Source organism: Medicago sativa, chromosome 2, assembly GCF_051527215.1.
Source record: "Medicago sativa cultivar Bolivia chromosome 2, Bolivia_mono, whole genome shotgun sequence".
NCBI classification, from domain to species: Eukaryota; Viridiplantae; Streptophyta; class Magnoliopsida; order Fabales; family Fabaceae; genus Medicago; species Medicago sativa.
In genome coordinates this window covers 36,576,482-36,595,309 of record NC_140750.1, presented here as the reverse complement: position 1 = coordinate 36,595,309, position 18,828 = coordinate 36,576,482, and the positions used below count along the sequence as shown (strand labels likewise).

Sequence of the window (18,828 nt, the reverse complement as noted above, 5' to 3'; positions counted from 1 at the left end):
ATGTTGAGGGTTGCTACGCTCTGAAATATGTGGTAAAGGATCTGATAGACAGAGGACGGTTGACTTTTGAAAATAGTGTTCCTCATGTTCTTGACAACCCACTTCCAAATCATGCTACTGTTAACATGATCGAGGCTTTCGAAGGAGTTCCTGTTCCTAGAGAGGCTCCCATGTTGGATGTCCGTAATGTTGCTACTCCTTTGGTACCGCTACATGTCAAACTTTGCCAAGCTTCTTTGTTCAATCACGATCATGCTTCTTGTTCAGAATGTCTTCAAAATCCTATGGGTTGTTGTGTGGTGCAAGGTGATATACAAAGCCTAATGGATGACAAGCACTTGATTGCCAGTGATGTTTGTGTGATTGTGCCAGTGTTTCATGATTCTCCTGCTGGAAGTGCATCTCAGACAAGGAATGTTGAACCTTTGGTGATCAGGCTACCTGGCCCGGTATCTTATGCCTCTACTAAGGCAATCCCTTACAAGTATGATGCAACTATGATTGAGAATGGGGTGGAAGTGCCTTTGGTATCACCAGCTACGGTTGATAACGTTGCTGGAGAAATCACAGCTCTGAGAAGCGGAAAAGTCCGTCCACCCTTGTTCCAAAAGAAGGTGGTTACACCTGTTGCTACAATAACTCCGCCAGTTGCTCCTCCTTTTGACAAGAACGCCGGCCCAACATGCCAATCTATTGAGGAGTCTAATCTGGATGAAATTCTGAGGCTTATTAAAAAGAGTGATTATAAGATTGTAGACCAGCTGTTGCAAACTCCGTTAAAAATATCCATCTTGTCTCTGCTCCTAAGCTCAGAAGCCCACAGGAAAGTGTTAATGATGGTCCTAGAACAGGCCTATGTTGACCATGAAGTCTCCGTGGATCAGTTCAATGGAATAGTGGGTAACATTACTGCTTGCAATAACTTTGGGTTTGGTGACGATGAGCTCCCCGAAGCAGGGAAACACCACAACTTGGCTTTGCATATCTCAGTACACTGTAAGTCTGACATGATATCCAATGTGCTGGTGGACACTGGATCATCCTTAAATGTAATTCCTGAGTCCACACTGAGACAGTTGAGTCATCATGGACTCTCTCTAAGAGGAAGTAGCTATCTGGTTAAGGCTTTCGACGGATCTCGCAAGGATGTTCTTGGGGAGGTAGATCTACCAATTACCATTGGTCCTGAGACATTTCAGATCACTTTCCAGGTCATGAACATCAATGCTTCTTACAGTTGTCTCCTCGGAAGACCGTGGATTCATGACGCTGGGGCAGTAACTTCTACCTGCACCATAAGCTCAAGTTTATGAGGAATGGTAAGCTTGTCACTGTACATGGTGAAGAAGCATATCTAGTTAGCCAAGTGTCATCTTTCTCTTGTGTTGAAGCAGGGTCCGCTGAAGGGACGTCATTTCAAGGCTTGACTGTTGAAGGTGCAGAACCCCGAAAAGCTAGTGCTAGTATGGCTTCATTGAAAGACGCCCAGAAAGCTGTTCAAGAAGGGCAAGATGCTGGCTGGGGCAAAGTGATACAGATTTTGGAGAATAAGCGTAAAGAGGGCCTTGGGTTCTCCCCGACCTCAAGTGTTTCAAAAGGAACTTTCTATAGTGCTGGGTTCATTAATGCTATTGCTGAAGATGCTGCTGAAAGTAGTTATGTGCCTACATTTGTTGTACCAGGAGGCACCGTGAGAAATTGGGAGGCCATTGATGTTCCTTTAGTCATGCATGCTTCCATGTAATGTGTCTTGTTGCTCATGCTTTTCTTTGTTTTCAAAATAACAATCCTTTCGCTCTGCCCAAGGCGAAAGTGATATCCTTGTAAGGGCATGTTTGTTTCGGCATTGCCGTTATCAATAAAAGTTGTCGTCTTTTTCACGACTCTTTGTTTTTTTACTTTTTAGTGCCTTTTTCTTGGAAATAATGGTAATGCCAGAAAAAACCAAAACATCTGTATTTTCTTATTAATTTCAAAAATCTGCATAAAAAACATTTTTTTCTAAAATCATCCCAATCATATTATGCAGATTGAACCACAATAAACCCGTTGAACACAGTGACCCTATGGTTCCTCCAAATTTTGAATTCCCTGTGTATGAAGCTAAAGATGAGGAAGATGATGAAAAGATACCATATGAGATCACTCGACTGCTTGAGCAGGAAAGGAGAGCCATTCAGCCTCACCAGGAAGAGGTTAAGCTTGTCAACCTGGGTACTGAAGAGAACAAGCGAGAGATCAAGATCGGTGCTGCACTCGAGCCAGAAGTGAAAAAAAAAGATTACTCAGCTTCTCCATGACTATCCAGATGTCTTTGCATGGTCCTATGAAGATATGCCGGGTCTAGATCCCAAGATTGTGGAACATCGGATACCGACAAGACCTGAATGTCCTCCTGTCAAACAGAAATTGAGAAGGTCTCGTCCAGACATGGCTCTTAAGATCAAGGCTGAGGTGCAGAAGCAAATTGATGCGGGTTTCCTCATGACAGCTGAATATCCTGAGTGGATTGCCAACATTGTACCAGTACCGAAGAAAGATGGGAAAGTTCGAATGTGTGTTGATTACAGAGATCTGAACAAAGCCAGTCCAAAAGATAACTTCCCATTGCCTCATATTGACGTGCTTGTTGACAGTACTGCTCAGTCTAAAGTGTTCTCTTTTCTGGATGGTTTCTCTGGCTATAACCAGATACGAATGTCTCCTGAAGATAGAGAAAAGACGTCTTTCATCACTCCGTGGGGAACGTTCTGTTATAAAGTGATGCCGTTCGGCTTGATAAATGCTGGTGCAACCTATCAGAGGGGCATGACAACTTTGTTTCATGATATGATTCACAAGGAGATTGAAGTATATGTTGATGACATGATTGTGAAATCAAGTGATGAAGAGCAGCATGTGGTGTATTTGAAAAAGATGTTCGAAAGATTAAGAAAGTACAAGCTGCGGTTGAATCCTAACAAGTGCACATTTGGTGTAAGATCAGGAAAGTTGCTAGGCTTCATTGTCAGTCAAAGAGGCATTGAAGTGGATCCTGACAAGGTCCGAGCCATCAAAGAGATGCCGACCCCTCAAACTGAAAAGCAAGTCAGAGGTTTCCTCGGACGCCTGAATTATATTTCAAGATTCATATCTCACATGACTACTACCTGTGGTCCAATTTTCAAATTGCTCAGAAAGAATCAGCCTGTTGTGTGGAATGATGAATGTCAGGAAGCTTTTGATAGCATTAAAGAATACCTGTTAGAACCATCTATCCTTGTCCCGCCAGTGGAAGGAAGGCCTTTGATTATGTACCTGTTAGTACTGAATGATTCTGTGGGTTGTGTTCTCGGCCAACAAGACGAGACTGGAAAGAAAGAACATGCTATCTACTATCTGAGCAAGAAGTTCACCGACTGTGAGACTCGGTATACAATGCTTGAAAAGACTTGTTGTGCTTTAGCTTGGGCTGCCAAACGCCTGCGTCATTATATGGTGAATCATACAACTTGGTTGATATCCCGAATGGATCCAATCAAGTACATCTTTCAAAAACCTGTTGTTACTGGAAAGATTGCACGTTGGCAAATGTTGTTGTCTGAATATGATATTGTGTACAAAGCTCAGAAAGCAATCAAAGGAAGCATCCTTGCTGAGCATCTTGCTTGTCAACCTCTTGATGATTACCAGCCGATTAAGTTTGATTTCCCTAATGAAGAGATTATGTATCTGAAAGCAAAAGACTGTGAAGAGCCATTGATCAATGAGGGGCCAGATCCTAATAGCAAGTGGGGAATAGTATTTGATGGTGCTGTCAATGCTTATGGTAAAGGGATCGGGGCCATTATTGTAACTCCGCAGGGGCACCACATTCCTTTCACTGCTCGAATAACCTTTGAATGCACGAACAACATAGCTGAATATGAAGCATGCATCTTGGGCATTGAAGAAGCCATTGATATGAGAATTAAGAACCTTGACATCTATGGAGATTCCGCACTTGTTATTAATCAGATAAAGGGTGAATGGGAGACTCATCATGAGAAGCTGATCCCTTACCGTGACTATGCAAGGCGTCTGTTGACATACTTTACCAAGGTTGAGCTACACCATATCCCTCGGGATGAAAACCAGATGGCTGACGCTCTTGCTACTTTGTCTTCCATGTTTCGTGTGAACCATTGGAATGACGTACCCGAAATCAAAGTACAACGTCTTGATAGACCCGCTCATGTGTTTACTATTGAAAATATGCCAGATCAAGCTGATAAAGATGTGAATAATGGAAAACCTTGGTATCATAATATCAAACAGTTCTTGTAGAGTCATGAATATCCACCTGGTGCTTCCAACAGGGATAAAAAGACCCTGAGAAGATGGGCTAGTAAATTCCTTCTGGACGGAGAAATCCTATACAAGAGGAACTATGACATGGTCTTGTTGAGATGTGTTGATAAACAAGAAGCTGAGAAATTGATGCATGTTGTACATGACGGTACCTTTGGGACCCATGCTACCGGTCACACTATGTCAAGAAAACTGTTAAGAGCCGGCTATTACTGGATAACTATGGAGCGTGACTGCCACAGACATGCCAAGAGATGCCACAAATGTCAAATTTATGCTGACAAGATCCATGTGCCTCCACATGCCCTCAATGTTATCTCTTCCCCATGGCCTTTCTCTATGTGGGGCATTGACATGATCGGAAGAATTGAACCAAAAGCTTCCAACGGACATCGTTTCATTCTAGTGGCAATTGACTATTTCACCAAATGGGTTGAAGTTGCTTCCTATGCAAACGTGACCAAGCAAGTGGTAGTAAAGTTTATCAAGAATAACATCATCTGTCGATATGGTGTTCCCAACAAGATCATCACTGACAATGGTTCCAATCTGAACAATAGCATGATGCAGGCTTTATGTGAAGAATTCAAGATCGAACATCACAACTCTTCTCCTTACAGGCCTCAGATGAATGGTGCAGTTGAGGCCGCTAACAAAAACATCAAGAAGATTGTTCAGAAGATGGTCACTACTTACAAAGACTGGCATGAGATGCTACCTTTTGCCTTGCATGGTTACCGTACTACGGTGCGCAGTTCAACCGGGGCAACTCCTTTCTCTCTGGTATATGGCATGGAAGCAATTCTCCCTCTGGAAGTGGAGATTCCATCTCTTCGAGTGATCATGGAAGCAAAACTAACTGAGGCTGAATGGTGTCAGAGTCGGTATGATCATTTGAATTTGATTGAAGAAAAACGTATGGATTCTATGGCTCATGGACAGTTGTATCAAATGCGGATGAAGAATGCGTTTGACAAGAAAGTACGACCTCGTGAATTCAAGGAGGGCGAACTTGTATTGAAAAGGAGAATAAGCAAGCAACCCGACCCAAGGGGCAAGTGGACACCTAACTATGAAGGTCCTTATGTTGTCAAGAAGGCTTTCTCTGGTGGTGCTTTGATCCTTACACACATGGATGGTGTTGAACTTCTGAATCCTGTCAATGCCGATATAGTCAAGAAATACTTTGTCTAAAAAGAAAAGAACAGCGTGGTAGGTCGAAAACCCGAAAGGGCGGCCTAGGCAAAAATGCGCTTCCCGGTGGATTGAAAACCCAAAAGGGCGATCCAGGCAAAAGTTGGGGACAAAATAAATGAATATGAAAAAGCTCGCTGAGATTGTACGCAACTCAGGCACGAATGAGCGTCTCGATGAGCCGAAAACCCGAAAGGGCGGTTCATGCAAAAATGAGATTGATAATAAAAGACAAGTAACTATATCTGGCAAACCACCATCACCCCTTGGGGCATCTGCAACTGTCAATGATCGTCTTCATCAGAAGCTTCTGTACTTGTGAATTCAAAATTTCTATGAAATGTAGCAGTCATTGTGTTCAATGTATCACCAACCAATAAAATTACCATTTTCCAAGCTTTGTAAATCCGTGAAGTCATGCCTTTGGCTGACTCTCACTCTTCTACATCAATTTGAGCCTGTGCTATTGTTTGAAGCTCTATTTTTCTTTCTATTTTCAATACTATATACAAAATATTTCCTTTCTATTTGATAATGTCAATGTTTGGAACAAACATCTTTGGAAATTAAAAAAAACCTTTTTCTGTCTATTTTGAAAGCAAACCTGAGCAATAGGGTACATTCCAGTGAAACATGCATAAATAAATGTATATCAATGTCCATTTCAATACACGTTACAAGCAGGTTGTTCCCCAGGATGATATGTGGTCAATGGCAAGAATGAAAAAATAGAATGAAAAATGAAAAATGAAAATAAAAAGCTCGCTAAGTCGAAAACCCGAAAGGGCGGCTTAGGCAAAAATGAGCACCCCGCTGATTGACAACTTATGAAGGCAATTCAGGCAAAAATGGGGCAATAAAAAGAATTTATTCCCGGTGAATCGAAAACCCGAAAGGGCGGTTCAGGCAAAATGGGATTGAAAAATGAAAAATGAAAAAGAAAGAATGATAATATGAAAAGCATTGGCCACAGATGCAAACATCCAATGTTTACCCAGCACTGACACGCCTAACAACGGCGACCTGTATCCAGGAATCTTCCAGGGTCCCCCCTCTACAAGTTTTTATTGCCCTCAGCCATGGTTTTGATACGTCTTCAACGACGGTCTCTCCAAAGAGGATTTCCAAATGAATATGTTATAGCACGAGCCACTACGTGCCCAATCTTCCAATGTTTCGTCTGTCTCTGTGAAATTTCTCTGTCAAACTGCGAACCAATCATGCATTTCAAGCATTCATACATGCATAATCATGCATTTTATGTGCTCATACATTTAGTAACCTTGCTATACCATACATACATTTTGCATTCCCGATCTCAACTTTCAATTCAACTCAATTTCAATTTCCAACTCAACACAATCTCAATTTCAATTCAATCTCAATTTCTAATTCAATTCAATTTCAACTCTCAATTCAGTGTCTTTGTCTATGTCTCTGATTGTTTTCAACTTTCAATATCTCTTTCAATATTAACTTTCAATTCAATTCAGTGTCTCAATCAATGCTAATTCACTCTCAATTTGGTTTTGGGCCAACAATAATGGTCATGTCTATCTTCAAATCAAGTCAATCTCAGTCTACCCTCAATTTATATCTTGTTAAATCAAACCTTCAATGTACCTTGCTATATGTCTCGTTATTGGTCAAGTGGCTAGTTCGATCCAAAGAACAGCTTGTACCTGCTTATATGCCTATGCTTCCGGTCAAACGGCAAGTTTGATCCAAAGAACAGTTTGTACCCGGCTTATATTTTGTTATCGGTCAAACGACAAGTTCGATCCAAAGAACAGTTTGCACCAACCTACATGTTGTGATAATTGATCAAGCCGCAAATTCGATCCAAAGAACAGCTTGTATCAACTTTTTGTCTATGCCTCCAGGTCAAATGGCAAGTTCGATCCAAAGAACATTTTGTACCTGCCTATCTGTTTATGTTTTCAGTCAAGCGACAAGTTCGATCCAAAGAACAGCTTGTATCTTTCTATATGTCTATGTTTCCGGTCTAGTGCCAAGTTCGATCCAAAGAACAGCTTGTACCTGCCTTGTATTTCTATCCCCAGTCAAGCGGCAAGTTCGACCCAAAGAACAGCTTGTACCCATCTCTTGTTTGTATTTCATGGTCAAGTGGCAAGTTCGATCCAAAGAACAACTTGTACCTATCTTTATCCCCTGGTTTGTCTACCCTGTCAATATCTACCTAGATCCCCAGTGATATGACATGCTTCGTAGACTCCAGTTGTTTGTCTTTCATTCATAATCAAAATGTTGCATGGCATTCATGTTTTTGAAAATGTGAGAAACATATTTTTATGTCCAAAAACAGTGCAAATGTTAATATTTAAGTATCGTCGTCCCGTTAAATCAAAGACTTCGTCTCTTGACTTTCCGGACAAAGAAACTTAAATAGGGGCAGCTGTTATACCCTAATTTTGGACCTAAAAATACTTATTCAAAACATTTCTTCCATCTTGAATATATGTTTATCACCCTTGAAGAATTGCCAATTTGCTATTGTTTACACTGACATTTTACTCTGCTTTATCTCTCAATTCAGCTTCAAAAATCTTTTCAACTGTGTCTTTGTTCATGTTTTCTTGCATTTCAAGTCATCCAAAATACTTTTCTTGCATTACAAGTCATTTGAATTTGTCTCTGATCAATTGCATATTTCTCTGCATTTTATTTCAGTCTTGTCTGCAAAATTCATGAAGAAGGGTATTTTAGTCTTTTCCTGGATTCAAATTCATTTTAGTCCTTGAAAATTGTTTGAGTCTTTCCAATTGATCTGAATAAGTCCTTGTTTCAATCCCATGCTAAAATCCATTTCAAAAATCACAGTTGAAGTCATTTTGAGTCAGTTCAGCCCCAAAGGGCATTTTAGTCATTCCCTGTGTTAAAACTCTGTTTAAATCCCTAAAACTTGTCTCTGAGTCTTTTCATTTAGTTTGTATAAACTCTGGCTTTAATTCCCTGTTAAAAACCATTTTAAAATTGCATTTGAGTCATTCTGAGTCATTTTAGTCCCTAGGGGCATTTTAGTCATTTCACACAAAATTTTGACAGAGAGAGGTTACTTTAAAGTACCTCATTTAGTAGTTGGTTCATTTTAGTCCGTTTTGTGTTTTTTATTGGTTTCACTTTACGTTTATTCCAAATTCCCAAATTTTAGTCAAAATTTTATTGTTATTTTCATTAAAGTCCCTATTTTCTAGTATTTTCATTTTAGTCCCCCAAGTTGTTAAATTACGTTTCAGTCCTTTTTTAATTTTACGGTCCAGTCCATTATTTTTTGGTAATTGCAGGGAAGTCCCCAAGTCGAATTTCAGCCCTTTTGTCCAAGTCATCAGCCAAGTCCACATGTCAGCATCTCATTGGGTCAAAGGCCACATGGCAGCCTATAAAAGGCGCATTCACTGCACAAGTGTCCAGAATCATCAATCACGCAGTGCCAACTCATAAACACATTCACATTTCTCTCTCCCAGATCAAAGAATCAAAATCCAGAAAGATCCCAAGAACATGATGAAAGGTTTGAAGAACCTTCAAACCCTAACTGTTTCAGAATCCCAAATTCACATCGAATCTTCACCAATTCAACACCAAAACTACCAATTCACAACTATCTCCATCTCAATTCATCGCAAGACAACGAAAACAACAACAAATTCACAGATTCACCACCAAATACACAAAATCAACACAAATTTCCAAAGATCGAAGCCAAAACGCTTTCAATTCAACAAAAATCTTTTCGAATTTAGCGAAGTTCTCAGTGATTACTTGCGTAATCATCATCATTGAACTGCTTCCCTTTCTTCTTGCAATTCAAACCCTAGGGCGATCACAAGAAGAAAGCTGAGAGAGAGAAGACGAAGAAATTGAAGTTGAATTCAATCGGCAAAGAAGAAGAGGATCAAGAACTGATTTATTTTCAGTTTTTCAAAACTTACCAGAAGCATCAAGAACACATCCAGGACTCAAGTTTTCCGAAGAATCTCATCTGAAATCTCCCATTCAAATCCAGGTAAACATAGAAATCCTTCTCGTTTTCACTCTAAATCATCATCGAAGGTTCGTAATTGAAAATAAACGGTGAATCGAAGCGGAAACTTTGAAAAGGTTCAAAAAAGTTTGAAGCGAAACCCTAAAAATGTAAATCCTCAAAGATTCACCGTTTGTTTTGTAAATCTAAGCTTATAATCATAATCAGTGAAGAAAATAATGTAGATTAGGGTTTCATTTCAAGAAGTTACAAAAAGATTTGAAAACCTAGAAACCGTATGAATCAAGTGTAGATCTGTCCATATCTAGGCTTTGTTTCAAGAAATTAGTGCCATAATCATAGAGAGGAGTCTCAGATGAACACGATGGTGTTAAAAATTGCCAGAAAAATATTTAGGTGCGGCGGCGCCACCGGCAAGCCACCACACCTCCGCCGTAGTGTTCGTCGGAGAAGACGACGGAATCTTAGAGAGAAGTGAGAGCTTCTCTCACTAGGTTGGAGAGAATAGAGAGAAAGAGAAGTGGGAATGGCCTTGGACCGGCCTCTTATGTATTTAAAGGAGTGTGAACCAGGCCGGTTCACCTGAACCAGTTTGGTTCACTCCTGGACCATGTGTTTGCACCGTCTGATCTAGGGTTTCAAGAACTGGATCAATCCAACGTCCCTGGTGAGTTTGGATGATCCAGGATCCACCTTCCTTTGGGCCTGGACCTGTTCCTTTGCAGATTTTCGTTTTTTCACTTGTTTTTTGCTATTTCCACATTATTTCTTTGATAATTGCACCCCTGTCATGACTAATTTGTTTTAGAAAATTCCATGAAATATACATATATTTTCTTGATAATTTTGTGATGTTTTTGTGTTACTTGTTTACTAAAAAACTTGATGAAAATTATTGTGACAATTTCTTGCTTTATTACTTGAATTTCATATTAAAAAGTCTTTGAAAATTGCATGATTTGATTCCTTTTCTTGATAGATGTTTGTGATTCATGGTATATGATCTTGTGGAATTTTGTTACTGTTTGAGTGTGTGTTTGTATTGAATATGTGCATGTGTTGGTTAGTTGCTTGCTTTGCAAGCTATGTTTGTGAATAAATAGTGCAAATAGGTCTAAATTCACATTCAAATGTAAGGCTTACAATAACTCTTAGATTCTCATTTTAAACCCTGGGTTTCATGTCTTGAAAATATGTTGAATCATGAGAGTTATAAGTCATATTTAAGCCTTGCCTTGGGGGTGAATTTTAGGTCTATTACATATTGTTCTTGCTTGTTTTTATACCAATTTTCTTATCTTTTGTTATGATAGCTTTACTTGCCTATATCTCTATTCTTTTATGCCTTACATTACTAACAATTTCACCCATTGGTTTCATACATAAGTGTTATACCCTAATTTTGGACCTAAAAATACTAGCTCAATTCTTCTTTTCTTGCATTTCAAGTCATTTGATGTGTCTCTGATCAATTGCATCTTTCTCTGCATCTTATTTCAATGATATTTGCAAAATTCATGAAGAAGGGCATTTTAGTCATTTCCTGCATTCAAACTCATTTTAGTCCTTAAAAATTGTTTGAGTCTTTTCAATTGGTTTGAATAAGTCTTCGTTTCAATCTCATGTTAAAATCCATTTCAAAAAAAAATCACATTTGAAGTCATTTTGAGTCACTTTAGCCCCTAAGGGCATTTTAGTCATTTCCAGTGTCAAAACTCTGTTTAATCTCTGAAAAATTGTCTCTGAGTCTTTCAATTTGCTTGTATAAACTCTTGCTTTAATTCCCTGTTAAAAAGCCATTTTAAAGTTGCATCAGAGTCATTTTGAGTCGTTTTAGTCCCTAGGGGCATTTTGGTCATTTCACATGAAATTTTGGCAGAGAGAGGTTACTTTGAAGTACCTCATTTAAGTAGTTGGTTCATTTTAGTCCTTTTTTGGTGTTTTTTATTTTTGTTTCACTTTAAATTTTTTCCAATTACCAATTTTAATTCATTTTTAGTATTAATTTGACTTTTTAGTCCTTTTGCATATTAGTCCTTCACAATCTTTAATTTTGTTTTTAGTCCTTTTCTTAAATATTGCAGATTGGTCCTTGTAGTTTTTATTTTTGCAGAAAGGTCCCCAAAGTCAATTTTAAGCCAAAGCCGAGTCAGTTACAAGTCCAAGTACAGGTGTCAAGTTCTTAGTGGTCCAGGTCCACATGGCAGTCTCTCATTGGTCCAATTATCACAGTCATCAGCTATAAAAGCCAACTCATGGTCAAGGTCAAAGTCAGAATTCAGACCTCAATAATCCAGTGACACATCACAGCCAAATCACGCAAACACAACCTTTTCTTTCTCTCTCTCAAAAAGTGGATCAAAGTCACATTTTCATCAAGAACATGATGAAGTTCATGAAGAACTTCATCATCTAACAAACCCTAACCGTTTCCAGATTCATCCAAAACAAACACAAGTTCACAAATTCATCACAAAATACACAAAATCAACACAAGTTTCCAAAAATCGAAGCCAAAATACTTTCAATTCAACAAAAATATTTTCGGATTCAGCAAAGTTCTCAGTGATTACATGTGTAATCATCATCATTGAACTCGTTCCTTGCAATTCAAGCGTGAATCCGTCAACAACTACGACGAATTCGACGCGATCACAAGGAATTTTGAAAAAAGAGAAGAAGATAGATCAAACAGCAAAGTTCATCAAGAACTCGATGAATACTCATCCCAAACCGAAACCCTAACTTTTCCAGATTCTCAAATTCACATCAAATCATCACTGAATCGCTCAATCCTCATCAATTCTCATCATAAACAACAACAAATTCACAGAATTTCACGGAAATCGCGAAGAAGAAGAAGAGTGAAAAGATCGATTTATTTTCGATCTTTGAAGCTAGAACTCACCAGAAGCAAGGAACGAACATCTATTCCAAGCTCCTCTGTCCGAAACTGCAAGGTCACGAAGAGGTAACACTTCAATCTCTTCCTCTTTTTCGATCTTTTTTTCCTGCATGTGTGTTTGTCTCTGCAAAACGACGTAGATCCAGGCTATTAAAAGGTTTCAGTTTAGGTTTTTGTTCGAAAAAGTTTTGAAAGAGTGAAAACCGAGAAGATCGAAGCTAGATCTACGTCGTTTTGTTAAGTTCTTGTGGATTTTGTTTGTGAATCTGTGTTTAGGGTTAAGGAATGAGCAACATAAGCTTTAGATCGTAGAGTTTTGATGAAGTTAGGGTTCCGTCATCACCGGCGATGGTCAATTCCGCCGGGGAAGATGATCGGAAGTTCTAGAGAGAACGAGAGAACTGGAGAGAGAAGGAGAGAGTTAGAGAGAGAAAGGAGGGGAACAAATGAGGCCGAACCGGTCTCTTTTGTTTATATAGGGGAGTGAACCAGACCGGTTCACCTGAACCAGTCTGGTCCGTCCTTGAACCCTGAGTCTCCACCGTCTGATCTAGGTTTTTAGGATCTGGATCAATCCAACGTCCCTGATACGTTTGGATGATCCAGAATCCATATTCCCTTGGGCCTGGGCTTTGGGTTATGTTTCCTACGTCCTTTCTTTGATTTTCTTGCTATTTCCACATTATGTTTTGATAATTGCACCCCTGTCTCATTAAAAAACCCTTTTAAAAATTCCTAAAAATATTTCCATGTGTTCTTGATGATTTTCTTGATACTTTTGTGACATTATTACATGTTAAAAACCTGACAAAAATATTGATACATTTTTTTGTTTAATGCTTGAATTTTATGTTGAAAAATTGGTGAAAATGTGCATAATTTTGTTCCCAATGTGTTGAGATATGTTTGAGACTTGTGATGGGTGAATTTGTGATGGATTTGTCACTGTTTGTATGTGTTTCTTGCTGCATGTGAATATGTGTGATTAGTTTCTTGTTTTACAAGTCATGTAAATATTTGTTTGTGAAATTAAATGCCAAATATGCCTAAAATGTATCATGATTCTTGATTTGGATGTGTTCTTATAATTCTCATATTATTGATTGTGATAAAAATCTTTGAACATTGTCATGATATGGGAGTTATAGGTCATGCACTTGGCTTGTTATCATGATAAATTTTAGGTATATTTTGCTAGGAGTTTAGCCCCTTTTTGTCAAGTTTTTGCTACTTTGTTTTTGCTTATAATCTTCATGCTATTATACCTTATTCTACTAACCATTCCATTTCATGTTTCATTCATTCATAAGCATTCCTCATCTCACTTCATTTCTATAGCTTTAAAGACTTAGTATGTAAAATCTAGGGATTTTGTAATTTCCTTTATGTTTTAATTTCTTGCAAGACCATAGAATGTAAACTAGGGCATGATGTAAAGGACAATGGAGTCTAATGATGTACATCGACACAAGCACCGACACTTGCACACACACCTCACTTGGTTACTTTAGATGTATGGCTAGGATATGCATGTTTAGATGTATGTTTAGGATTGAATGTTTAGATGAATGCTTAGGTTTTACACTTAGAAAAATCAATTTTCCAAAAAACATGAACAACATCACTCAAATCATTTTCTAAATAAACCTTGGGATCAAATCCCATTGATTTTCCCTTTATTTTCTTAAACAAAATTTTAATGATTTTTAATCATACTTTGACTTTCTTTTGCAAAATAACTAATTCAACCCCACAATTTCACAATCTTATGCCCTTGAGACCCCTCTCTCTCATTCTTCAAATTCCAATTTTCAAACTTAAAATCAACCAACAAAAATAAAAAACATTTTTTGGAAGAGAACTACGGCGGATTTGATCCCTTAAAAGGGTACGTAGGCAAGGAAACAATATTCCTTCAATTCAAATAAAATAAAAATTCAAACACTTTCTTCTCAAATAAAATAAAAATTCAAACACTTTCTTCTCCCTCCTATTCTTCACTTAGCAAACCTTAGGTGTAAATATCCCTTTTCAAATAGCATTTAAAAATAAAGCGCGCGCGTAGAAAGTAAAGACGGTTCCTATAGGATACTATAGTCGTTATGGGTGCCTAACACCTTCCCGTAGCAAAAACAACTCCCGGACCTCGATTCTCAAGGGTTTTGCTTATTTTTTCCCTTCCCAAGATAAAATGAGATATCAACGGTTAAAAAGGTTCAAACGTAATCAATGTTTGACACCCGAAAACCAAGATAAAACAGCTGGCGACTTCACTGGGGAAATTCGAGAGTTACGCCTAGTCTTTATTTCCACGCTTGCGCTCTTTTTACTCGTTTCTTTTACTTGTTTTCCTATGTGAATAAATGTTTAATTTCTTGAAAACGTGTGGGGTGAGAATATCAAAAGTCCTACACCCGGGCTGAGTGAACTTAGGATTTAGGAGGGATATAATCGACAATTCAATCCGGGGGTTGCCTCGTGCATTGGATTATGCGATCAATCCCACATAGCTGAGGCATTTTGGGGGTGATGTTGTCGGCGCGTGTTGTCGCGTTTAGGCACTTTACTTCTAATTGTTCTATGACGCTATGAACCGTAGATAACCAAACCCATCCATGGCCATTTTCTAGGATGTAGTGCGGAGGCTAAACCGAGTGTTGTCTCGAATTTTAGTCATCACGCGATACTACACTCAAGTTAGACCTTCTTACGGATAATCATGGAGCGAGTGTTTGTCTCGTGACACCATGACATACGTCGGAGAGGTTGCAACTTGGGAACCTTTTTAGAACCCGGTTACTATTATCCAAAGCCCTAGTTTCACCGGACACCGTGTCCACCCATGACTCCTCGACTTTGAATTTCAACCCACCATGTTTTTTCCGTACTTGAAACATAATCATGCATACATGCATACATGCATAAACTCTTTTTCCATGCATTTTAACGAAGGGCTTAGACAAATTGAATTTGTAAACATTGTAGGAATGGGGAAGACTAAGTCCTACAAGTTCAAGGAAGTGGATTTGGCTAGTTTGAGAGATTTGGCACTCAAGATCGAGGATCCGACCGGTTTTCGGCATCGTTATGGGGATTTACTTACTATTCTCCGGACTAATGTGGATGAGAAGCTTGTCCACACTCTAGTGCAATTCTATGATCGGGACTATCGGTGCTTCACTTTTCCCGACTTTCAGTTGGTGCCCACACTCGAGGCTTATTCTTGCTTGATGGATCTATCTATTGCTAAGGGGGTACCCTTCACGGGACTTGAGAATCCTCCTACTCCATTGGTTATTGCTAAAGATCTCTATCTCAAGACCACCGATGTCTCCAAGAATCTTGTCACTAAGGCTCACATCCGAGGGTTCACTTCGAAGTATCTACTTGAGAAAGCCAACCTCAAAACTACTTGTCAAGACACACTTGAGGCTATTCTTGCACTCCACATCTATGGGCTTATTATTTTTCCAAATCTTGATGACTTCGTGGATATGAATGCTATTATGATCTTCCACTCCAAGAATCCGGTTCCTACTTTGCTAGCTGACACATACCATGCTACTCACGATCGATCCGGCAAGGGTTGTGGATACATTCTTTGTTGTGTACCGCTCCTCTATAGGTGGTTTATTTCGCACCTTCCGAAGTCTTTCCATGATAATCCAGAGAATTGGACTATTTCACAGAGGATCATGGCTCTCACTCCTAATGAAGTGGTTTGGCTCACTACAGCTTCTAGAGTCAAAGAAATTATCTTTGGTGGTGGGAAGTTTCTTAATGTACCTCTTCTCGGTACCCGGGGTGGAATCAACTACAACCCGGAGCTCGCCTTGCGACAATTTGGTTTCCCGATGAAAGAAAAGCCCATCAATCTTGCTACATCTCCTTACTTCTTCCACTACTCCAATGCACTCACAGGAATAAGAGAAGATTTCATAGAAGCTTGGTCTAAGCTTCGGAAGAAAGAGGTGAAGCATATGGGTGTAAGGTCCGATGTTGCTCATGAGGCCTATACACAGTGGGTGATAAACCAAGCTGAGAAGATTGGTATGCCTTACCCCGCCATCAGATATGTGTCTGCATCTATTCCAACCATGCCTTTGCCTCTACTTCCACCTACCCAGGAGATGTATCAGGAGCATCTAGCTATGGAGAGTCGGGAGAAGCATCAGCGGAGGACTAGATACTATGAGGCTGAGAACTTGATCATGACTTTGGATGGAAAGGATGAGAAGAAGACTCATGAGGTCTTGACACTAAAGAAAGAGTTGGCTAAAGCTTGGAAGGAAATCAAAGAAAAGGATAAGTTGCTTATGAGAGACTCCAAGAGGGCTAGGGGGGCCCGTAACTTCTATGCCCGATACTGCAGTTATGAGTCTGAGTCTGAGTCTGAGGATGATGCTTCCACTTCCTATGCTTGAGGATTTCCATTTCCTACTGTTATTTCCAGTTGTTATTGATGTTTTACATTTCAAAGTCTATCCCTTGGCTTAGTATTTCAAAGGGAATCATCTTGTAAGACTCTGTGATGTTTGATTGTTTTGTCTGGTTCTGATGTTTCAATTGTTTAGTAATGTTTACAAATTTCTAATTTATCTAAAACCCTTCGATAACACAAAAAAGAGTCCTTTTGCATATACATTAACACATCTCATGCATCATATGCATTCATTGGTCACAAAAGAATTCTCTCGTGCTCATTGCCTCCTGGTTCTTCTGCCGCAATCTGAAAAGTGGCTCGTGCTCGTAAAGTTTACCAACCAGATAGAGTTCATCAAACAAGATTGTACAAGAGAAGAAACATGGCTAACTTTGAAGAAGAAAATGCTCAGCTCCGTGCCGAATTGGCTGCTATGAAAGAAGACTTGGCTAAAGCTCATGACGCTATGTCTACCATGATGGCTACACAAGAACAACCAGCCACATCTGTTCCAGCTTCTACTGAAGTGATTCCATCTATCCCACTGTCTACTGTGATGTCTGATGCTCGGTTTGTTATGCCCAATGGACGCCCTTATGGACTCTCAGCTTTCTACGCTCCTAATACTGCGGCTGGTACTTCTGGTATTGGCAATCAAGGACAGATTCCCGTGACAACTTTTGCCTCTACACCTATCTCTATGCCTCAAATGACTACTGTTGTTACCGATCCTGTTGTACACACTGTGCAACAGGTAATCGATGTTGATACTCCGCATGGACAAGACCCTATAATGGAGGCTATGAGAAAACAGTTAAGAGAGCTAGCTGGAGAACTCCGTGAGGTCAAAGCTAGCCGTGGGAACGGTGTTTCTGCTAAGGCTCGTGATCTATGCCTAGTATCCCGGTTTGAGATTCCTAAGAAGTTCAAAGTGCCAGATTTTGACAAATACAATGGAACTTCATGTCCACATAGCCATGTCATTCGGTACGTCCGAAAGATGGCTAAATACGCAGATAATGATGCGCTGATGATCCACTGCTTCCAGGATAGCTTGATGGAAGATGCGGCAGACTGGTACACTGGTTTAAGCAAAGACAATATCCATACTTTTGAGGAACTCGCTGCTGCTTTTGAAAATCACTATGAGTTTAAGACCCGCTTGAAGCCGAATAGGGATTCTCTTAAGTCTTTGTCTCAGAAGTCAGATGAAACCTTCCATGAATATGCTCAGAGGTGGAGAGGGGCAGCTGCCCTTGTTTCTCCTCGACTTGTTGAGGAAGAACTGACACAGACATTCCTGAAAACTTTGAAGAAGGAATATGTTGAAAGGATGATAGTCTCTGCTCCGAATAATTTCTCTGACATGGTTACTATGGGAACTCGTCTAGAGGAGGCTGTCAGAGAAGGTATCATTGTTCTTGAAAAGGGTGAATCTTCAGCTAGTGCACCTAAGAAGTATGGTAATGGCCACCATAAGAAGAAAGAATCCGAAGTAGGGATGGTATCTGGTAACCAGTCTACAACTACTACTCAATTACCTCTGCCCTATATATGCAGTACTCTCAACATCCTTTCTTCCCACCATTCTACCAGCAATATCCTCTGCCACCGGGTCAATCACCAGTGCCCGTTAATGCCATTGCTCAACAAGTACAACAACAGCCTCCTGCTCAACAGCAGCAGCAACAACAGGGTCCTCGACCCAAGACTTATTTTCCACCAATACCAATGCGGTATGCTGATCTGCTCCCAACTCTACTTGCTAAGGGCCACTGCGTCACCAGACCATGCAAGCCTCCGCCTACACCATTGCCTCCCAGGTTCCGACAGGATCTCACATGTGAATTCCATCAGGGCGCTCAAGGCCACGATGTTGAAGGTTGCTATGCTCTGAAGTATGTTGTAAGGGACCTGATAGACAGAGGACGGTTGACTTTTGAAAATAGTGTTCCTCATGTTCTCGACAAT

At 39.7% G+C, this 18,828-nt stretch overlaps 1 pseudogene; it reads left to right on the top strand.

The window, feature by feature from the left end:
* The first annotated feature begins 497 nt into the window (after positions 1–497).
* On the top strand, positions 498–11,821 carry LOC146946612 (uncharacterized; annotated as a pseudogene).
* The last annotated feature ends 7,007 nt before the right edge of the window (positions 11,822–18,828 follow it).